The 24,903-nt window shown below is 39.8% G+C and overlaps 1 protein-coding gene and 1 long non-coding RNA gene across 10 annotated transcripts in view; one reads left to right on the top strand and one right to left on the bottom strand.

Annotated features, from left to right (window-relative positions):
• The window catches only part of Plc21C (Phospholipase C at 21C), a 613,502-nt gene that overhangs the window by 177,213 nt on the left and 411,386 nt on the right, over positions 1 to 24,903 (bottom strand). The gene's annotated exons all lie outside the window — the stretch shown is intronic.
• On the top strand, positions 16,811 to 23,376 carry LOC138854693 (uncharacterized). Its single transcript, XR_011393885.1, has 2 exons — positions 16,811 to 17,524; positions 23,217 to 23,376. It is a non-coding gene; the product is annotated as an uncharacterized lncRNA (long non-coding RNA).

Raw genomic sequence — 24,903 nt, 5'->3', positions numbered from 1 at the left:
ATTCATATGTTACAACATTTACATCAGTCAGCCCTTGCAGTCCTCTTACGCCTTTTCAATCTTATTTGTCACAAGGACTTCTTCCACAGCTGTGGAAATCTGCCATTGTTCTCCCTTTCCGCAAACCAGGTACTACGGGACATGAAGCCTCCCACTATCGTCCCATCGCTCTTACCAGAACAGTTTGCAAAGTGATGGAACGTCTGGTAAATAGACGTTTAATGTGGTATTTAGAGACACAAAACAGTCTCTCCACTCGTCAATATGGCTTTCGTAAGTGCCGTTCTACCATAGACCCCTTACTATGTTTGGATACGTATGTTTGTAATGCCTTTGCGAATAACCACTCAGTTATTGCCATATTTTTTGACCTTGAGAAGGCATATGACACAACTTGGAGGTATAATATTTTGGCCCAAGCCCACTCCTTAGGCCTTCGAGGCAATCTACCATCCTTCCTTAAGAACTTCTTAACTGACAGACATTTCCGTGTTCGAGTCAATAATGTGCTCACCCCGGACTTTGTCCAAGCTGAAGGTGTCCCTCAGGGATGTGTTCTGAGCACAACACTTTTTCTCCTTGCTATAAATGATTTTGCCTCTGTTCTTCCATCCAATATTTGGTCATCACTCTATGTAGATGACTTCGCTAATGCTTGTGCAGGCGCTGACTGTCACGTCATAACAGTTTATCTCCAGCATGCGGTCAGCCGTGTTTCCAATTGGGCCACCACGCATGGGTTTAAATTTTCCAGTACCAAAACTCACCAAATTACTATCACTAGACGCTCTGTCATCTCCGATCATCCTTTGTACCTCTATGGCTCCCATATACCTGAACGTGATACAGTCAGGTTTGTAGGCCTTCTCTTTGACCGTAGGTTATCCTGGAATCCCCACATTACCTCTCTAAAGGCAACTTGTCACAGCCGGCTGAGCCTTCTTAAAACCCTTGCTCATCTTTCTTGGGGAGCTGATCGTCGAACTCTCCTTCGCCTACATTCAGCCCTCATTTTATCGAAACTCGATTATGGTGACCAGATCTATTCAGCGGCATCTCCTGCTACTCTCTCTAGCCTTAACCCCATCCATCACCAAGGATTACGTTTATGCCTTGGTGCTTTTCGCTCTTCCCCTGTTGAGAGCCTCTATGCAGAAGCGAATGTTCCATCCTTGTCTGATCGCCGTGATGCCCATTGCCTTCGCTATTATGTGCACTCTCACGATCTCCGCAATCCTTCCATTTATAGAATGGTCACAGATATTAGTAGACATTCTTTATTTGTTCGCCGCCCCTGTTTGCTGTTTGCTCCATCCCTTCTCTCTTCACTTACATTCGCTCTTGTCTTCCCTTCAGTTACTGCCTTTATATGTTCGTGTAGCATCTCACTTTTCCCTAACCCCCTGGGAAGTTCCAGCTGTTCGGGTCTGTTCTTTCTCACTCCCTTGCTCGAAAGCCCAACTGCCTATGGTGGCTTCCCGCTCTCTTTTTCTTGACCACTTCCACTCTCATTCTCATGCCATCGCCGTGTACACAGATGGCTCTAAATCTTCTGACGGTGTCAGATTCGCAGCAGTGTTTCCAGACAGCGTCGTGCGAGGGCATTTACTATCTTCGGCTAGCATTTTTACTTCTGAATTGTATGCCATTCTTGCAGCACTTATTCGTATCGCATCTATGCCTGTCATCATTTGTGGTTGTCTCAGACTCCCTTAGTGCTCTACAGGTTATATGGAAATTTGATACACCTCACCCCCTAGTTCTCTGTATCCAACTTTGGCTACCCCGTATCTCTACCAAGAATAAGATATTGTTTTTTGTTGGGTCCCTGGTCATGTTGACGTACAGGGCAATGAACAGGCAGATACTGCTGCGCGGTCAGCAGTACATGACCTACCAATTTCACATAGAGGTGTTCAATTTCCGGACTATTTTGCTGTAATAGCTGCCCACCTTCACACCCGTTGGCAACAACATTGGTCTGCTCTGCTCAATAACAAACTTTGTTCTATTAAACCGAGTACAGTGGACCCCCGAGTTTTGGCAGCCTCGACTTTTGTGAAATTTGACCTTCGGCGAGTTTTTTTTTTTTTAAATTTGGCCTCGAGTTTCGTGAAAAGACTCGTGTTTCGGGGACCATCCGGTACCCGTCCGCCTGTCACCACGCACACCAAGCCAATCTCCCACGCCATTCACCCTCAGTGTGCCATTGTTTACCAACACGTGACCATCACCCCACGGGTTCATACAATACATTTCATAATAATCCATTTTTTTTGTGCTTGCATCTGCTAAATAAGTCATCATGGACCCAAGGAAAGCTAGTGCAAGCCCTTTGGTAAATAAAGTGAGTGACGGGGATGTGGAAGAGTTGGTGGAGGGCCACAGGGAAGAGCTAACCACTGACGAACTGCAAGAGCTTCAACTGGAACAGCATCAGACCACAGCCGAGGAACTTGCTTCAGAGGAGGAGGAAGAGGGAGTGGATGAGGTGCTTCAGTGATTAAGGGCATGTGTGGAATGTGGAATGAGTTGCAAAGTTTTGTTGAAAAGTATCACCCTGACCAAGCTGAAACAAGCCATATCTGCAACATGTACAATGACAGTGTTGTGTCCCACTTCAGGGAAATCTTAAAGAAACGCCAGAAAAAGATCTCTCTGGACAGATATTTTGTGCGACAGGGGTCCAGTGACTCAAGTTGTTCCCAGTGGCATTAAAAGAAGGGAAGTAACCCCAGATAAGGACATGCTACGTAAAGTCCTAATGGAAGGAGATTCTCCTTCCAAACAATAGTGTACACCTTCCTCCTATCCCCTCCTCCCATCTTCCATCCATGCAGAAGTCTTCAGTAAAGGTAAGTGTAATATTATTATTTTTTTAAATGCATGTATTTGATTTCTGATTGTTTTCATTATGTAAATCTTTATTTAATTTGAAAAAAAATAATTTATTTTAAAATTTTTGGGTGTCTGGAACGGATTAATTTTATTTCCATTATTTATTATAGGGAAAATGGTTTCGAGTTTCGTGAATTTCGACTTTCAGTGGGCTCTCTGGAACGGATTAATCATGAAACTCAGGAGTTCACTGTAAAGGTTACTGGCCGTCTTCTTGTCACCAGTGTCGAGGTTGGGAGACTACTCTCTCCCACCTTCGCATTGGCCATACTCGTCTTACTCATGGATATCTCATGGAGAGGTGCCCTGCTCCTCTCTGTGAGAATTGTCAGGTTCCATTATCGGTCAGCCACATTCTGTTAGACTGCCCACTTTATCAAGGAGCATGCAGAATTTACCTCCAACTTTGTCTTCGCTCCGCTGCTCTCTTTTTACCTTCCCTTCTTGCTGATGGACCCACCTTTCATCTGGACTCTCTCATTGACTTTTTGACAAAAACTGACTTACTCCACAAACTCTGATGACACCTTCAGCCCTTTCTACCTCAATCTCTTGCTACCCTCTACCCCCAAACTATCCCCTGCCCTGCTGTTTTCTGTAACCTACTAATTATCCCTCCCCCCTTCTGCCGCCTGATACCCTCGCTTCCTTCCCTACCCTGCAGCGCTGTATAGCCCTTGTGGCTTAGCACTTCTTTTTTATTATAATAATAATAATAATCTGCTAACTGCATTATACTGTAATGCCTGTCATTCCACATGCATTTCCACATGCATTGTTCAGTCATTCAATTGCTGTCTTGCCACAAGAATACAAACAAAATCATAATTCAAATGACCCTTCAAACTACAATATCCCCACCCCTCCTTCAGGGCACAAGTCTAGCTAACCTATCAAAAATTCAAAATTCAAAATTTTTATTTTTTTTGTAAAGTTTACAATGTGAGGTTTACAAATTACAAAATACTATAAAGTACGAAGAAAGCTAATGCACTAGCATGCTTAGGCATGCTAGTGCACTAGCATGCCTAAGCATACTGATATAGCCTAGCATACTGATTACTCTATATTGATACAGGTTATGGAGTGGTACATTCTAATGCTAATTAATTCACATTATTACAAAAGTTAGGTAATCAGGAATTTTATAAATATATAAATAAATAAATAAAGTTTATTTCTTTGTAAAGGTTTCAATGTGTAATTACAATTTTGATTTGCTAAGTACAAAGATAGTCACTATCATGCCAAGGCATTTCGAACAAACTTATCTTAATACATAGTAACTAATTAAAACTAGATAAGAGAATAGTGCATAGTAACTATACTTAAAACTAAACAAGGAATAGTGGTTAGTTGTTTTACAATCTTATTTGAACTTAATAAATCTTATTTAAACTTAGTACAAAATCTGACCTACAAGTAATGGTGCAGGTGGTAATATTTCATGGAATGGCATAATTAAAAGCCAGGAGGTCACATGATAAGACTAATTAGCAGATGTTTTGGCAGATTTGGTTAATATTGAGAAACAAAATGATTTTATGGATAGGCAGAATTAAGAGCCTAGAGGTCACATGATACAACTAGTTAGCAGATGTTTGGTTGATTTGGTTAATATTGTGAGATAAGATGATTTTTTAGCAAAGTCCTAAATTTATAAGCTGTCTGGGGATCCTTGACCCGTTCCAGTAGCAAGTTCCAGATCTTCGGGCCTTTTATGTGCATAGTGTTCTTGCATAGTGAGAGTCTGACTCGAGGGATGTTGAAAAGTGCCTTATGCCTTGTATTGTGACTGTGCATTCTGTTGTAACTGTCGAGGAGTAGTTTTAGGGGAGGGTTTACAGTGGAGTTTAAAGTTCTGTATATGTAGGAGGCACAGTAAAAAGTGTGTGTATCTTGTATTATTATTATTATTATTATAATTAAGGGGGAAGCGCTAAACCCGGAGGATTATACAGCGCCTGGGGGGGGGGATGTGGAAGGCATTCAGGCTTAATTCGGGGAACTGGAGCACGGATCCAATTCCCTAAATCAAGAGCCCCTCACCAACATCAAGGAACCTTCCTTGAGGGGTGTGTATCTTGTATATTTAGCAAGTTGAGTCTTTGGAAAAGTGGTGGGGTGTGCTGTCTAGCACAGGAACTGGTTATCACCCGCACAGCAGCTTTTTGTTGGATTATTAAGGGTCTAAGGTGGTTGGCAGTGGTTGAGCCCCAGGCACAAATACCATAGGTGAGGTAAGGATATATTAAAGAGTGGTACAGGGTAAGGAGAGTCATTTGTGGTACATAGTATCGTATCTTGGAAAGGATTCCTACTGGTTTGGAAATTTTCTTGGCTATGTGATGGGTATGGGACTGAAATTTAAGATTACAGTCAAGGAGAAGACCTAGAAATTTGCCCTCTGTGTGTCTTGATATAGGGGAACCATTTAACAATATGTTGAGTTGAATATTTGAGGCTCTGTTGCTAAACAGCATGAAGCATGTTTTATCTATGTTGAGAGTGAGTTTGTTGGTTGTCATCCAAGTACGTATATATCTTTAGCAGCTCATTGTTTACAGTCTTTCCAAGCACAGCTGGGTCTGAATGGGAGTAGACATATGTAGTGTCATCTGCGAATAGAAGTGGTTTAAGGAGTTGGGATGCATTGGGGGAAATCATTGATGTAGACGAGAAAGAGGAGTGGGCCTAGGACACTACCCTGGGGTACTCCTACAGCTACAGGTTGGATAGCGGAGTTGACTCCATTTGCATGTACATACTGGTGTCTGTCGTTAAGATAGGATTTTACGTAGCCAAGAGAATGTCCTCTTATGCCATGATGATTCAGTTGAGGTGCAAGAGATTGCGGTCAGATGTGTCAAACGCTTTTCGTAGGTCGATAAAGAGCCCCAGAGGATATTCATTTTTATCGAGAGCTGTGTATATTAGGCCAAGCTTTTGTATAATAGCATCATTCATACTTTTTCTTGGTCTAAACCCAGACTGGCATGGGTTAAGTATGTTGTTGGATGTAAGGTAGGAGTAAAGTCGCTTGTGTATTATTTTTTCAAATATCTTGGAGAGTAAGGGTAAGTTTGATATGGGTCTGTAATTGTTCAAATCAGTTGGATCTCCACCTTTGTGGATCGGGGTGACCCTTGCTGTCTTGAGCATGGATGGGAAGGTTGAGGAAGCTATAGATTTGTTAAACATTGTTGCAATAATGGGCGACAGTTTTGGTGCAGCTTTTTTATATATGAATGGTGGCAAGTAATCTAGATCACCTGATTTGTTCTTTAATGATTTAATGATGAGTGAGACTTCAGTGGGATTAGTTGGAGCTAGAAATAGAGTATTTGGATAGTTGCCAGTGAGGTATTCTCTCGGCTGGGTATTTGAGCTAAGAATTTGACTTGCTAGCTTTGATCCTACAGTAGAGAAGAAGACATTAAATTTGTTGGCAATGTCTATAGGTTGCATGTGAGGTTCATCTGGTTTAGTTAAGTCTATCTCATATTTCCAGTCAGTTTCCTTGAGCCCAAAATTTTGGAGAGTGTTTGCCAGGTGCTTCTCATGTCACCTTTCATTTCACTAAATCTATTTTCATAATACAATTGCTTTGATTTACATATTAGTTTTGTTAGTATTGATGTGTATCCTTTAGTAAATTCTTTAGTAATTAAGCCTAATCTGAACTGTTTTTCAATTTGGTGTTTTTTATTAATAGATTTGAGGATACTTTTTGTTAGCCATGGGCTGTTTAGCCTCTTTTCTGTGATCTGTTTCATTTTGATTGGGTAATGTTTGTTATAGAGGTTTAGGGTTTTATGTAAAAAAAATTTTGATATCTTTATCGATATTATTACTGTCATCTAGCTCTCTCTCTGCCAATCAATGGCACCTACTGCTAGTTTTACGTTGTTTATCAATGTCTCATCATGCAGGCGAAATGGGATCTTTCTTGTTTCTTGAGGTTGGTTATGAGAAAGGTAGGGTAGTGGTCTGTGGTGTTGTCTGTGATTATACCTGCTTGTAGTGGGGATATCGTGTTGGTCCAGATATGGTCAAGTAACGAGGCACTTGTCTCAGAGATTCTTGTTGGCTTTGTTATAGAGGGTAGCAACAAGCTGCTGCTCATAGCATTTGTGAAATCAGCTACTGGAGGGTCAGTTGCTTGGATAAGACTGATGTTGAAGTCTCCTGCTAGTATCAGATGGTGTTTATTCAACTCTGACTCAATTATCATGTTTCTAAGATTACTGCTAAAAGTGTAAGTATTTGAGTGTGGTAGTCTGTAGACTGCACAAACTGTTATAGGTTTCTTAAGAGTTATTGATGTGAATTTAGCTATTATATATTCACCGTTTTTGTCCTGTACATTAGCTGATTTCATACATTCTAGTTCATCAGAGTAATAGATGGCAGTGCCTCCTCCTGATTGGTCAGGCCTGCAGTTATGTATGGCTGTGTAACCAGGTATGGTAAATATGTCTGTCTAATCTTGTCTGAGCCAAGTTTCAGTGAGTATAATGAAAGTTATAGTAGCATAATAAGATTTATAATAGTGAGGTAGCAAAAAAAATAATATTACAATTAGTGTAATTTAGTAATGGGAATGGTTTTATCTTGGCATCCTACAATGATTTTACAAAGTTGAAAGCCCCTATATAGCAGGGTATTACAGGTGAACTTAGGACTAACTTAAGATTAAAAAGGCAAAAATTTTAGGATTTTTCTTGTTTTAATAAGTCGGCCATCTCCCACTGAGGCAGGGTGACCCAAAAAGAAAGAAAATCCCCAAAAAGAAAATACTTTCATCATCATTCAACACTTTCACCTCACTCATACATAATCACTGTTTTTGCAGAGGTGCTCAGAATACAACAGTTTAGTAGCATATACAGTGGTCCCTCGTTTTTCATAATTAATCCGTTCCTGGAGGAGCTACCATAAACGAAATTTACGATTTGCAAATCAATTTTCCCCATAAGAAATAATGTAAATACAATTAATCCGTTCCTGACACCCAGAAGTATTAAAACAAAAATTTTTTTTACATGAAATATACATGTAGTACATAAACAATACAATGGGAAATGATGAATAAAACATTAACAGCATAATACTTACCTTTATTGGAGATTCTTCTTAGTGTATGGGAGACAGGAGGAGGAGAGACATTGGATTGTTTACAGTTTGGAAGGGGAATCCCCTTCCAGCAACACCTCAGGTACCAATTGCTTCTCTGGGGTTGCTTCTCTTCTCTGTTTCGTAATGCCACTAGGACCACCTTGAGAGTCACTCTAGTCCTGTCTCGCAAAGTAACTGTGGAGAGAGCTCTGTTTCTGGCGTCTCTTTAACACTTCCCTAAAGTGACCCAAGACTTTGTCACTGTACATATTTCTCACCTTCTTTACCACAGGCTTGGCAATAGGAACTTCTTTTGGAGCCATGGTAGCTTATTTAGTACTTGCAAGCACTAAAATGAGTGGAATATTATGAAATATTTCGTAGGAGCACTTGAGGGGACCTTCACTCACTGGTAAACAATGCCAGATTGGCTGGGTAGGGAGGCCTTCCCGGCTCACACCGTGCATACGCATCCCAGACGAACTACTATTCGCGAGTCAACCTATGAAAAGCGAGTCCATGTTTATATGAAAATACCCCTATGATTGGCGAAATTTACGATTGCCGAGAATTACGAAAAGCGAGGGACCACTGTACGTATAAAGATACACAACATATCCCTCCGAACTGCCAATATCCCAAACACCTCCTTTAAAGTGCAGGCATTGTACTTCCCATTTCCAGGACTCAAGTCCAGCTATATAAAAATAACCGGTTTCCCTGAATCCCTTCACAAAATATTACCCTGCTCACATTCCAACAGCTCATCAGGTCCCAAATACCATTCGTCTCCATTCACTCCTATCTAACACACTCATGCACGCTTGCTGGAAGTCCAAGCCCTTCGCCCACAGCACCTCCTTTACCCCCTCCCTCCAACCTTTTTGAGGATGACCCCTACCCTGCCTTCCTTCCTTACCCTATGGATTTATATGCTCCCCATGTCATTCTGCTTTGATCCATTTTCTCTAAATAACCAAACCACCTCAACAACCCCCCTTCAGCTCTCTGACTAATACTTTTATTAACTCCACACCTTCTCCTAATTTCCACACTCCGAATTTTCTGCATAATAGTATTTACACCACACATTGCCCTTAGACAAGACATCTCCACTGCCTCCAACCGCCTCTTCGCTGCAGCATTTACAACCCAAGCTTCACACCCATATAGGAGTGTTGGTACTACTATACTTTCATACATTCCCTTCTTTGCCTCCAAAGATAACATTTTTTGTTTCCACATATACCTCAACGCACCACTCGCCTTTTTCCTTCATTAATTCTATGATTAACCTCATCTTTCATAAATCCATCCGTTGGATGGATTTAGGAAAGATGAGGTTAATCATAATCTGACACGTCAACTCCCAAATATCTGAAAACATTCACTTCTTCCATACTCCTCTCCAATTTGATATCCAATTTTTCTTTATCTAAATCATTTGATACCCTCATCACCTTACTCTTTTCTATGTTCACTTTCAACTTTCTACCAACAGTTAAGGAGAGCATAAAAACTACTTGCCTCCACTCATTTCAATTTAACCCTTTCAGGGTTTCGGTCGTACTAGTACGGCTTACGCACCAGGGTTTTTGACGTACTAGTATACCTAAATTCTAGTGCCCTCAAATCTAGTGAAAGAAAGCTGGTAGGCCTACATATGAAAGAATGGATCTATGTGGTCAGTGTGCATGGTATAAAAAAAATCCTGCAGCACACAGTGTGTAATGAGAAAAAAAAAATTTGACCGTGTTTTTGGATTAAAACAGCAACTTTGCACTGTATTTTCGTATGGTATTTATTGTTGTATTCTTATTTATACCATTTCTACACCAATGCAGTAGTCTGCATAACAGTAAATCTTCTATTTTTTTGTGAGAATAAAAATTCAAAGTGGAAAGCAAAAGAATGTAAGAGGGGCATGGGGACGTGACTAATGAACAGAGGAAATGTTATTTTAGTGCCAGGAATGTCTTTTTTGTTTATTCTGGACCCTATTCGGAAATTGGCATCTTTTGAAATTTGTGTGAAATTGGCAAAATTGCTAAATTCTGACCACTGTATTGGATAGTTGAAATCGGTAAATGGGTGGTTTCTTGTACTCATTCGATAGAAAAAATGGAGTTCTAGCGAAATACTGTACTTATGATTTTTGTCAACAAGTACACTGGAATTGGCCAAAAATAGGGCTCAAAGTGGGCAAAATCGCCGATGCGTAAACATCGTTGAGACCGCTAACTTCGCGAGAGCATAATTCCGTAAGTTTTCCGTCAAATTTCATATTTCTGGTGTCATTATGATCGGGAAAAGATTCTCTATCTTTTCATAAGAAAAAATATTTTTTTTTTTTTTTTAAATTTGGGCAACCCCGAGAACAAGTCTCTGAGAGGGCCTGTCGACCCTGAAAGGGTTAACACGCTCACACAAGCCTGCTGGATGCACTGCAATAGCTTGCTATTCCTTACCTGTTTTATAGTTCCAAATTAGTCCCTCAGAGATAACTCCATCAAAAGGTTTCTTAAATCTTAATAAATTTTATCTGCTTATCTACACCTTTCTTGAATAATCTCTCCTATGGATCCAGCAGCTACATAGATCTGATATGTAGGATTTGGTTAAATAATACTCAAACTATTTGATAGGTAAATATTCATGCTCTCCAAGTGTTTTTAACACTTTTTTCTTTAATGGAGTTTCCCAATCTTGCATATTCATGTGGAAGCACTAAACCCATAAGGGACTCATTAAATCGTAATGACACAATTGCAAACAAACCATACCCCATTGAAAGCCATACCTGCCCATGGTATGGTTTCTATAGGTGACATACAGCACCTGGGAGAATGGTAAGAAATTAAGTTTGATCTAAGAAAGGGGGCTGGTAGCTCTGACTCCTCTTATTAGTAGTTCTTCCTTGTTATCAAGGGAACCCTATTGAAGGGATGCTTTTCCAATACAAACAATACTAACTGTGAGATAAGCCTATACAGTGAACCCTCAGTTACCAGCCATAATCCGTTCCAGAAGCTCGGCCTAAATCCAATTAATCTGTTTCAGACACCCAACAATATTAACAAAAAATACATTTTTTAAAGATTAACTATAGTTTTACATACACAAAACAATGAGAAGTAAATAAAATGACTAATGAAATGGATATATGAACATTTAAATCACTTTTACCTTTATTGAAGAGTCTTGTTTGCATATGCAAAACGGCAAGGAGCGGAGAGGGAGACAAGTTTATTGGTTGGAGACAGGACAAAATGCTTAAATATGATGCTATTATCAACTCTGCTACTTATTTATATATCACAATTCATCTAATATGACATAATAAACAATATTAATAACACAGAAACATGATACATACTCTAAAATGAATAACACATGTCATTACGTATGTGGAGTGATGGTTGTGTTGTTGGCTTTATAAGGGCCATTGACAGCATAAGCCGTACACATTAGTGGTAGTGGAGGTGGCAGCAGAGGCCACCACCACTATTCACACAAACAATGTACGTAATTTATAAATAAGAAATATTTACACTTACCTTGGAGGAGATGCCGGCATTGGTTTAGGGTGGTGGAAGATATGCAGGGAGGCATATATTGTCAGTGGCCCTATATACCTCCAAAAACATTGGAGGAATCAGTTTCGTGTCGTCCTTTTTCTATCTCTTAATAGCTTAACTTACTTGCTACACTCTATCACAGGCTGGCGCTACTGCCTTTATCCACTCCTGCTGCTTTAATATCGTACATATCGAAGAATCACTGAAGGCAGCACATTCTCCTCTCTCTCTCTCTTTCTCTCCTTCACTCTCATACTTTTCAACAACTTTCTTAAATTCTTTCGTGTTTCTCACTTTCTTTATCAAAGAAACTTTACTAGGAACTTTCTTTGGGTGCATGGTTGCTTATTTCACAGTTGCACTCAATCAATAACCACAAAAAACAATGGAGTATAGCGAAATGTTTGGATGAACGAGCAGAAGTTTCCTCACTCGCCCAGAGACACAGCCAGACTGACTCATGAACGAGCGAGTGGCTGGCTGGTGGGCAGGCAGGTGGGTGGACGCATCCAATACGGCCGATAAGCAAAATAACGGCCGATAACTATAATAAAATTTTGGCCACGACAGGTGATAACTGAGGGCCCACTGTAGCTCAAAGGGATCTCCCCTGTTTTTTCTAATAGACAAAGAAATTATTGAAACTAATGTAAGCACTACATGAAAATAAAATTCATGTCATTTTTATTTTCAAAGTGAGAAAGGAGTGACACAGTCACAATACATAGTCTTTTTTTTTACTGCAAGGTAAATAATGAGTTAGTGATGTGTGGGTGGTAGTGGGAGTAGGGTTGAAGAGTGGAAAAGGTAAAATTCAACTGTTGGATGGGAGCACAATAAGTAAACAGTCTGAAGATTGAGACACTTATGCAGCATATGGGAATCTTTAATCAGGAAACGTTTCGCCACACAGTGGCTTCATCAGTCCAATACAAAGAGGAAGGCATAAGGAGAGGAGGAGTATGAGGTAATCAGTCCCTCAACCTGGAGTCGATGTGTTCAGTCCATCAATCTTGTAGAATGTACAGCATAGGGCCGTAGACGTGGCTTATATACTTATATACCATTCATCACAAGTAAACAGTCTCTAGACTTAAGTGAGTTGCCCAGGTAGCACATGTAATCTGAATTTTCCAGGCCAAACTGTGGGTTTACATACAGCATCTTGTATAACCCATGTCATGTTGGAAAAAAGCAAAAACATGCACTCCTATGAGAGTTTACAGTAATGTTAAATAACTCAACATAATCAAATTACTCTAACTTTCTTGAAAGTGAAGTGACTTCATGGAAGTGAAGGAGCTATTCTCCTCATCCTTGGATCAAACTTTATTACCTCCCTTTCCTCAGGTATTGTTTGACCCTTAGGAGTTGAAACGTTCCCATAATAACAATGATGATAATGATACAACACCGATTTTTCCCACATCCTTGGTTCATGGGCCTTGCTGGAATATTGATTTTGCCTGACCAACAGAGCTCATGTAATAATTCAACCATACACCACTGACCCACTAATTATATACCTTCCATGTCTCTAAAGCACCATGGACTACTAGAAACTTAAATTAAACATTAGCATATATAAAACAGGTTGGTAGTGCACTCAGCTCGCATTCTGAGCGTCCGTGGTTTGATCCCCCTGCACAGGTGAAAATGTTGGGCATGTTTCCTTACACCTGCTGCCCATGCTCACCTAGCAGTATGTAGTTATGTTATAAGGAGGCTATCTAGAGCATCTGAAGTTGAAGTCTCAGGATTTTCAGATGAAGGCCTACTGCTAAGATACACATTCTTCTTGGTTGTCTTTTTTAAATATTTCATCCAAGCAAAGTTGTTGCATATGTTTTGATCTTTCCCTGTGTAATTTTTTCATACATCAAATAAAAATGTATTAGATCTTTCCCAACTGACGTCCAAGTTCTGCTCTGACTGACCAGTCAGATCTTGAAATGGAGGGATGACAGAATTACGACGGCATGACATGTTGAATACGTATGCCTGTACAGCATTCTTTTAACCTAATAAATTTGTCATGATTATCTCATTTTTAATCAATCTGCTTTATTACCTCGCAGGGTTCTGACCTGAGGGTAGGTGAGAATGGGAAGGAAGAGGGAGGGGAGGGGTGGAAAATTGGAAGAGGTTGGGAGGGTGGAGCAGGAGGTGGGGTAGTAGAGGTGAGTGGCCCGACCACTCTGGAGTGTGATGTGCAGAGGTACTGCAGGGGGTTGTGCTGGAGCAAGATGTGCTGGAGGCAGCAGAGTCTGTAGAGTAGGGCTGGTTCTCAGATGTCTGGCAGGAGATGGCTGGAAGGGCAGTGGTGTCTAGGAAAACAGGGTCATTTTGGAGCCACACCCCAGCTTTAGCTAAATAGCAAAGTGCTGGGGGACTCAGTTGCTGGTAGGTGATGATTTAGTCTGTGCAGCTGTTGGAGCCATTGATGACTACATTGAATTTTGCTCTTGAGAGGTGTAGTACCTTCATTTTTGAGTGTATGTGTATTTTATCATTGAGGATGTCGAGTATGGATTGTAGGGTTGGAGGTGAATTTCCGTGGCAGGTGTACTTTGCAGTGTTGTCTTGGAGTCGTTGGCTGAGTTCTAGGAAGGGCATAGCTCTGCTGTATGGTTTCATGGTGTAGAACATGGCACAGTCGTGTTTGAGGATCGGTGGGGTTGCTGGTGGGGGCTGAGCTGGGCGAGTCGGGGTTTCTGGTGGGTCAGTAGCAGTAGGAGTAGAGGTAGGTGGTGGTGGGTTCTCGTTGGTGGGTTCTTCTGAGGTCTCAGAGGTCTCTGGTTGGTTCTTGTTGGTGGGTTCTTCTGAAGTCTCAGAGGTCTCTGGTTGGGCCAACTCAGTGTCTGGTGGAGGTTGAGGGAGCGGTGGAGCTACGACAATGTTAGTGACATTTGCAGTGGATCTGAGAATCTCAGTGGAAGGTGGTGATGCGGGGAATGTGAAACCCGGCATGTTGTTGAGTTTGAAGAGTTCGTTGATGGTGGTATTGAAGGAGCCAGGCTCAGCTGCATTCTGTACATGGGCATACATGATGCAGTAAAGGATTTTGGTGGAGTCACCAGCAGGAGCTGGCAGGGGAGTGGTGGAGGCTGCTTGTATGGCTTGTAGGATCTAGAGGCGTCTTCTGATTGGTCAACGCGGTGACCAATCACCGAGCGGCTCAAGGCCGCGGCTCACTCGCCAGCCAGTGTTACATGCATGTCCACACCGTTGGCTGCTGCTACACGAACGTCCACGTCTGCTGCTGCTCTGTATCTGCATCTGTATATTTCTTTGTCTATTACCTTAAGTTTCATTACTCGTAAACTGATGACCTGGGTAATTTCTATACTTAAGTACGTATATTTTCATTTTCCTAACTTATGAGACTTTTTTCAGTCGTATGTGCAGATGGTGGTAAGTCACACAGGTCAGTAGTCAGGGAGAATCTGTAGCTCTTGTTCTGTCAGGTGAATTAATCAAAGGGCTGGATTATTGTTCTATCCCTTTGATTAATTCACCTAACAACTTGACTAACTTTTCAATAGCAATAGCTAATGACAAGTTAATTGTATAGCTATTAACCCTATAGCAGAACCTCTACATGTACATTCAAAATTTGCTGGTTCCTGAGAGCATTCTGAATACTCAATTTTCTCAATACTGGATCAAGATGCATGTTTTCCATTTTCATGTTTTGAAAAAAGTTACTTTTTTTGTTCACCGGTGATTCTCACAGCTTTCCTCTTAGGTTTTTCTTCATTATTCTTATTCGGGGCCACAATCACAAATTTTCAATAATAAAATAAAAATAACAGTTATACAAAAAATAATTGAATCACAATAGCTCAAAAAGCATGTGTCATTCTGAATATTGCAAATGTTGGTAATTTTTCCTCATTCTTTTCTGAATACAGTTGGGCTTCACTTTACGACGTTTCACTTTACGGCATTCCACTAATATGGACATTTCAAATTATGACTAAAACTTGCCACACGGCTCCCCCACCTGACTTTCTAATACGGTCACCGTGGCCCACCCAACTTCTTTACATTCTCCATGAGCTCAGTAAGCACCATGTCTCTCCATTAAGTCTGGAAACTCCAAAATTTCTAGTGTTTTTAAAAGTTATTTCATATTTTATATATACTCTGATAATTATACTTATGTGATACTCCAATACTGAAACTATGTATAGTGCCAAAAACAAAAGCATTCACATTGCTAAACTCACAAACTAGTATTTAGTCACTTAGCCATAATACCAACTTACTTCATAATTTTGTAATATTTTAAACTTAAGATTTAATTTAAGTCTGCCCGAAATGCCTAGCCATGCTAGGTGTTCTAGTGGTACACTCTGTAATTATTATTTTACTACATGTAAACCACACAATAACCAAATTCTGTAAACTCAGCATTGTAATCCTTATAGAGAATAAACTTTGAATTGAATTGAATTGAATGTATACCTGTACCTAAATAAACTTACACACTGTGCTAGCGTGCAGGTACACATTAAAATCAGTAAGAGTGTCTTATGTCTCAAGACACCATATTAGTAATGATAATAATAATGATAATAATCACAAAGTCTCGTTAACCCTTTCAGGGTCCAGAGGCCAAATTTCAAAGTGTGCACCAGGGGTCCAAGAATTTTCAAAAAAAATTTTGTTATTTTTTCTTATGAAATGGTAGAGAATCTTTTTCTGAAGGTAATAAAACAAAAAGTACGAAATTTGATGGAAAACTGACGAAATTATGCTCTCGCGAATTTTGATGTGTCAGCGATATTTACAAATCGGCAATTTTGCTGACTTTGACTCCCATTTTAGGCTAATTACATTATTTCTGTCGACCAAATTCTTAGCTATTTCACTAGTATTATTTCTATTCTATCGATTGAGCACAAGAAATCGCCAAGTCAACTGTTTCAACTACAAAATAAAATGATCGGAAATTGGTAATTTGGCCAATTTAACACAAAGTTCAAAATACAGTGGAACCTCAAAAATCGAACGTATCGCATATTGAACATTTCGAAAATAGGACCATTTTTTCGGACAAACTGTGTCCCTATTATCAAACACGCCCCTATTTTCGGACCGCCGGGTACAGGACCTGTCTGCTGCCCGCTCTGTCCACGTCCCCACGCAGGCGCCGTGAGCAGTTTAGCTTTGTTTATGCTTGAGTGAACACTAACCTGCGCTCTCATTCACGCATTTTACGATTATTTCGTTGTGTTTAGTGCTTGTGGGACTGTGAAATAAGCTGCCATGGGCCCAAAGAAACTTGCTAGTGGTACCCCTGTGGTAAAGAAAGTAAGAAACACCATAGATGTGAAGAAGGAAATAATACAGAAGTATGAGAGTGGTGCGAGACTTGTTGAGCTTGCCAGGATGTATGGGAAAAACAAGTCAACCATCGGTTCTATCCTGTCAAAGAAAGAACAAATCAAGGAAGCTGATGTTGCGAAAGGTGTTAATATAGGGAGTGGATGAGGTGCCTTCTTCAAAGATTAAGGAGATTTGTGCCAAGTGGAATGATGTCCAAATGTTTGTGCAGAAGTACCACCCTGAGCAAGCTGAAACAAGCCATCTTTGCAACAAGTTCAGTGACAGAACCATGTCCCATTTTAGGGAAATGTTAAAGAGGCGCAAGAAACAGAGGACTGTGGACAGTTATTTTGTGAGACAGGGGTCCAGTGACTCTCAAGCTGGTCCTAGTGGCATTAAAAGACAGAGAAGGGAAGTAACCCCAGAGAGGGCTTTACCTGTAGTCCTCATGGAAGGAGATTCTCCTTCCAAACACTAACCCCAACTCCCTCTCTCCTCCTCCCTATCTTCCAGATGCCATCACCAATCTTCAATAAAGGTAAGTAAAAATGTTATTTTATATGTATTACTATACATAATTAAAAACTATAGTACATGTATTTGTTTTATGTAAAACTGTAATTAATCTCTATAAAATGTATTTTTTTGTGTGAATATTTTTGGGTTTCTGGAATGGATTAATTGCATTTCCATTATTTCTTATGGGAAATATTGCTTCGAATTTCAGACTTTTTGAATTTAGAACTAGCTCCTGGAACGGATAAGTTCAATTTTTGAGGTTCCACTGTATTCCAATTTCAAAATAGGGTCCAGAATAAACAATGCAGGCATTCCTGGCACTAAACTAACATTTCCTTTGTTCATTAGTTATGTTTTCAGGCTTTACAAATGAATTCCACTTTGATTTTTTATTCACATAATGAATTTTTATTCAAACCAAAAAATGGAAGATTTACTGTTACGCAATATTGTAATAATTGTATAAATATCATCACCACATTTGTGAATGTATATTAGACCCACCAGCTGGCATGTATTAGATGTGTGAGGTCGTTTGTTTACTTTTGAACATCGGCAAATATTTAACATTTCTGCTACTTTGAGCTCAGTTTCAAGACATTTCCAGTAATAAAACCAATCAAAATCATCTCTACTTCTGTAATATATCTTCAATTCTATCAAATGAAACCAAGAAATCGCAAATACAACTATAAAAAACATACGAAAAAACACTACAAAGTCGCTGTTTTAATCGAAAATCATGGTCTCAGTTTTTTTTCTCGTTATACACTGTGTGCTGCAGGATTTGTTTTATGTGGTGCACACATACCACATAGATGTATTCTCTCATATCTAGGCCCAAATTTACCACTCACAGCTTATCAGAGTGAGCTGAGCTCATGGTGTAGATCTACGGTTTGGACCCTCAATGTAAAGCCGTAGATCTATGGCACTGACCCTGAAAGGGTTAAATATCGTATGTTAGGGTGTTCGGGAGAGGGGTGTGATTAAATTTTGGGGAATCAAATTCAAAATGGGAATTGACACAGTTACTTTTTGCTGATGATACTGTGCTTATGGGAGATTCTAAAGAAAAATTGCAAAGGTTAGTGGATGAGTTTGGGAATGTGTGTAAAGGTAGAAAGTTGAAAGTGAACATAGAAAAGAGTAAGGTAATGAGGGTATCAAATGATTTAGATAAAGAAAAATTGGATATCAAATTGGGGAGGAGGAGTATGGAAGAAGTGAATGTTTTCAGATGTACTTGGGAGTTGACGTGTCAGCGGATGGATTTATGAAGGATGAGGTTAATCATAGAATTGATGAGGGAAAAAAGGTGAGTGGTGCGTTGAGGTATATGTGGAGTCAAAAAACGTTATCTATGGAGGCAAAGAAGGGAATGTATGAAAGTATAGTAGTACCAACACTCTTATATGGGTGTGAAGCTTGGGTGGTAAATGCAGCAGCGAGGAGACGGTTGGAGGCAGTGGAGATGTCCTGTTTAAGGGCAATGTGTGGTGTAAATATTATGCAGAAAATTTGGAGTGTGGAAATTAGGAAAAGGTGTGGAGTTAATAAAAGTATTAGTCAGAGGGCAGAAGAGGGGTTGTTGAGGTGGTTTGGTCATTTAGAGAGAATGGATCAAAGTAGAATGACATGGAAAGCATATAAATCTATAGGGGAAGGAAGGAGGGGTAGGGGTCATCCTTGAAAGGGTTGGAGAGATGGGGTAAAGGAGGTTTTGTGGGCAAGGGGCTTGGACTTCTAGCAAGCGTGCGTGAGCGTGTTAGATAGGAGTGAATGGAGACGAATGGTACTTGGGACCTGACGATCTGTTGGAGTGTGAGCAGGGTAATATTTAGTGAAGGGATTCAGGGAAACCGGTTATTTTCATATAGTCGGACTTGAGTCCTGGAAATGGGAAGTACAATGCCTGCACTTTAAAGGAGGGGTTTGGGATACTGGCAGTTTGGAGGGATATGTTGTGTATCTTCATATGTGTATGCTTCTAAACTGTTGTATTCTGATCACCTCTGCAAAAACAGTGATAATGTGTGAGTGTGGTGAAAGTGTTCAATGATGATGAAAGTTTTTTCTTTTTGGGGATTTTCTTTCTTTTTTGGGTCACCCTGCCTTGGTGGGAGACGGCCGACTTGTTAAAAAAAAAAAATACATTAATACATTATTATACATTTTCATTAATCCATCTATGGTATTTTTTCAAAATTATATAATAAACGCTATGAAGAAGAACAGGATGTGAGTGTGGGGGAGGTGCATGAGGCATTACGTAGAATGAAAGGGGGTAAAGCAGCTGGAACTGACGGGATCATGACAGAAATGTTAAAAGCAGGGGAGGATATAGTGTTGGAGTGGTTGGTATTTTTGTTTAATAAATGTATGAAAGAGGGAAAGGTACCTAGAGATTGGCATAGAGCTTGTATAGTCCCTTTATATAAAGGGAAGGGGGACAAAAGAGATTGTAAAAATTTAAATCCCCTTTATTTATTCCTATTTTCCATTTATACACCTTGATCATATCCCCCCTAATTCTACGCCTTTTGAGAGAGTGCAAATTCTGGGCCCTCATTCTATCCTCATGGAGAAGATTCCTGATACATGGGATCATCTTTGTCATCCTCCTCTGTACGTTTTCCAGTACATTTATATCCATTCTGTAATGCGGTGACCAGAACTGCGCAGCATAATCCAAATGAGGCCTAACCAAGGATATATAGAGTTGAAGAACAACCTGAGGATTTCTATTATTTATACTACTTCTAGATATGAAGCCAAGGATTCTGTTAGCTTTATTGCGAACACTAATGCACTGTTGCTTTGGTTTTAGATTACTGCTAACCAGAACCCTAAATCCTTTTTGCAATCAGTAGTATTAAGATCTACATTATTTAAAGTAAGTAATGAGTGTACTATATGTGTATTTTGCTTTTTCATTGTTTTTTTTTTAATGTCTAGTTCTATTGCTAACTTAATATATGTTAGTGTAAACTTGTTATCTTGTATTTATATGCATTTATAAGTGGAAAAAAAAGGTGTTCCACTTTACGGCGATTTCCACTTCACGGCAGTGGCCTGGAACCTAACCTGCCATATAAGTGGAGCCCTACTGTATTGGATTTTATGAATAAAGTTGCATCTGAAAACAGGGGTTCTACTGTCCTAATATTATTAGTAGCTGTACTACTAATTACAGTGGACCTCTGGTTCATGATATTAATCCATTCCTGAGAGCTCATCATAAACCAAAATTATCGGAAAGCGAATCAATTTTCCCCATAAGAAATAATGGAAATCAAATTAATCCATGCAAGACACCCAAAAGTATGAAAAAAAAAATTTTTACCACATGAAATATTAAGTTTAATGCAACAGAATAATTACAATAACAACAATAACAATAAAATAATATGTAACAAAAGAATAATTGACACTTACCTTTAATGAAGATCTGGTGATGATTGATGGGATGGGAGGAGGGGAGAGTGTGGATGGTGTTAGTATTTAGAAGGGGAATCCCCCTCCATTAGGACTTGAAGTAGCAAGTCCTTTTCCGGGGTTACTTCCCTTCTTCTTTTAATGCCACTAGGACCAGGTTGAGAGTCACTGGACTTGTGTCGCACAACATATCTGTCCATAGAGGCCTGTACCTCTCGTTCCTTTATGACGTTCCTAAAGTGGTTCACAACAGTGTCATTGTACAAGTTGCAAACATGGCTTGCAGTAGCTGTGTCAGGGTGATTTTCATCAAAAAAGGTTTGCACTTCAAGCCACTTTGCACACATTTCCTTAATTTCAATAGTCATTAGCACCCTTGGTCTCGATGGGTTGGCACTAGAAGCTTTCTCGGGGCCCATGGTGACTTATTTTGCAGAAACAAGCACCAAAAAGAGTGATAATATGGATAATATAGAATGTACCGAATGTATCCTTAGATGCACGCACACTGGCTGGCTTGTAAACACTGGACACGTCTCGTACAAATCGTATCGCATACCGGGTTTTGTATCGGGAAGTGAGGCAAATTTTTTTCGATCAAATGCATCGGCTACCGGATTTATCGGATACCAATAGCATCGGGAACCGGGGGTCCACTGTACTTTATAATCAATATAATCAGCATATACTTACTCTCAATATCTGTGTTCATCTCAAATGTTAATCACTCTACTGTGTCCACCTAAGGTTAATAATCAAAATTGTACATCTTCTCTACAAGACTTAGTAAAGTCATATAGCATGACCTAATAGAATACAGTGGACCCCTAGTTATCGGCCGTAATTCATTCCAGACGGTCGGCCGATAACCGAATTAATATTTCCCATGAGAATTAATGGAAATACAATTAATCCTTTCCAAACAAAAATATTCACAAAAAAATATTTTTTTTTTTACAATTATGTAAGTATTACATACCTTTATTGAAGGCTAATGCTGGCTTCTTGCAGCCTCACCATGCCTTACAACACTGTGTATGCCACTATGCTTCTTAAATCTATCAAACCATCCTTTGCTGGCCCTAAATTCACACACTGCAGCACTTGTTCCGGGCATTTTCTTTGCAAGATCTTCATGCAACTGCTTTGCCTTCTCACAAATAATTGACTCCACAACACTGTCTCCCACTAATTCTTTTCCATTATTAGTGGCCTTTGTTTAGTTAGAAAAGTTACTCCTTTTGCAACATTAGTGTCTTTGATTGTTCTTTCTTTGCCAGGATGAATGTAATTGTTCATTTATTCTTGCTGTACATCCTGGCAAGTTCCACCACCTTCATACCACTCTCAAATTTTTCTATCACTTCACGCTTAAATTCCATGGTGTTTCTCACTTTCTTTACCACAGGAACTTTACTAGGAACTTTCTTTGGAGTCATGGTTACTTATTTCACAGTTGCACTGCAATAAAAACCACTAAAAACAATGGTAAACAAGCAAAACGTTTGGATATATGAGCAGAAGCTTCCTCAGCCACCGAGAGACAAAGCCAAACTGAAGCACAAGCTGCCCCAGCCGGCGGATGGACGCGCCCAAAATGGTTGATAACCAAGCGAACGGCCGATAACTGGGCGCCGAAAAACCCGCCGATAACCAAGTTGGCCGATAACCAAACCGGCCGATAACCAGGGGTCCACTGTACTCATTTCTCTTGTATTCATTGTAACTCGTCTAATGACCATATGTACTGTTATTGCCTTATTAATCTTAAATTAGTTTTAAGTTTTCCCAAAATGCTCTGCATATAAAGGGGCTTTTGGCATGTACACCCAACTATTATATTCCTTTGTACAAACATGCATCATGCCGAAATAAATTTTTTTTATTATTATTATTATTATTATTATTATTATTATTATTATTACTACTACTACTACAGGTACAACACCAATTTTCCAGCAATGGATGGTCCGGCACCTCCCTTAGTCTGTACACACGGGCACTAAATAAGAAACTTTATTTAACAGGAAAGTTTTTAAAAAAAGCTTAAGGGAAGTGAGTGTCTGAAGCACTTATCATCCATTGCTTTCATAAACAATGGGCAGGGCACTCCATCCGCAGAAAATAGAGACTCATGAAATTGTGTACTAAATACATGAAATTATGTACTAAATACAATTGCAAACAAGCCACGGAACAAGTGAGGTGTGAACCCATGGCAAGTGAGTATTAGACCTGGAGTTTTAGGACTCGCTTGCCATGGGATCAAATCCCACCCATTCCATGGTTTGTTTTAAGTAAACAGCTAATGCAACATAAGGAAATATACAGTGGACCCCCGCACAACGATTACCTCCGAATGCGACCAATTATGTAAGTGTATTTATGTAAGTGCGTTTGTACGTGTATGTTTGGGGGTCTGAAATGGACTAATCTACTTCACAATATTCCTTATGGGAACAAATTGGGTCAGTACTGGCACCTGAACATACTTCTGGAGTGAAAAAATATCGTTAACCGGGGGTCCACTGTATTAGTATAGTAGACCCCCAGATATCAGTCAGTGCGGATATCAGCCAAATCGGATTTCAGCTGCTTTTTTTTGGCTGAAATTCTATCCTGGATTTTGGCTAGCAACTCAGAAATCAGCCGTATTGGATGCATCCGCCCACCACACTGTGCGTGTGAGTCAGTCTGGCTGTGTCTCTCGGTGAGTGAGCAACATTTCGCGCATTCATCTAAACATTTTGTTATAATCCGTTGTTTTTATGTGGTTGTTTATAGAGGGCGACTGCAAAATAAGCCACCATGGGCCTAAAGAAAGTTCCTAGTGCCAGCCCTTTGGTAATGAAAGTAAGAAACATGATAGAATTCAGTGACAAAACCTTGTCCCACTTCACTCAAATTTTAGAGGCTCCAGAAACAGACCTCTCTGGACAGTTTTTTTGTGCAACAGGGGTGCGGTGACTCTCAAGCTGGTCCTAGTGTCAGTAAAAGACGAAGAAGGGAAGTAACCCCAGACAGGGACTTGATACCTGAAGTCCTTATGGAGGGTTATTTCCCTTCCAAACAATAATCAGCCCTCCCTCTCTCCTCCTCCCTGTCTTCCACACACCAACAATAATCTTCAATAAAGGTAAATGTGATGTTAAATGTTCATTTATACATTTCATTAGTCATTTTATTTAGTTCTCATTGTTTTGTGTATGTACAACTATAGTTAATCTTTAAAAAATGTATTTGTTAATATTTTTGGGTGTCTGGAACAGATTAATTGTATTTACATTAATTCTTATGGGAAGTGTTACTTCAGTTTTTGGCCTTTTCGGATTTAGGCTGACCTTCTGGAACGAATTTTAGCCGAAATCCGGGGTTCCACTGTATGTGCTTCTCATCACTCAAATTCAAATTATGACTTTCAGCTACACATTAAATCTCTGGTTCTTGACTACCCTTCACCAAATAAGTAAGCTCTCTATACATATACAGAGCAATCATGCAGCATCTTGCCTTGAAAGGGAGTGGGCAATGAATGGATGTCTAGGGCAATTGGTATAAATTGCTGGCTAGACAGGTACTGCAAGGAACTTGCAATCCCATTCACTGATAACTGGGGCCTATTCTTTGGCAAACGTGATATGTATGCAAGGGATGGGGTTCATCTCTCTGGGGATGGAGTGGTTGCATTAGCCAATTCAATTGAGAGGGTAACTGATGACTTGTCTAGGAATTTAAACTGATAGATTATAGAGGTATGGGTGTTTGTGGGAAACAATCAGGCTGCAGCATTAGGGTTAAAAACAGCAGTTATTACTGGGATACCTCAGGGATATGTTTAAAAGACAATATTCAAAATAAAGTTGCTAGTAATGGCAAATCAATTGATCAACAAACAAAGAGAGATAGTAGAGGGCAATGAGTGACTAGCTCCCTTAAGATTTACTATACAAATAGTAGGAGTCTAAGAAATAAGATAGATGAGCTAAGATTACTTGCAAGTGTAGGTAATATAGATATT

Source organism: Cherax quadricarinatus, chromosome 67 (genome assembly GCF_038502225.1).
Source record: "Cherax quadricarinatus isolate ZL_2023a chromosome 67, ASM3850222v1, whole genome shotgun sequence".
Lineage (NCBI taxonomy): Eukaryota > Metazoa > Arthropoda > Malacostraca > Decapoda > Parastacidae > Cherax > Cherax quadricarinatus.
This window is presented reverse-complemented; position numbering and strand designations above follow the sequence as displayed.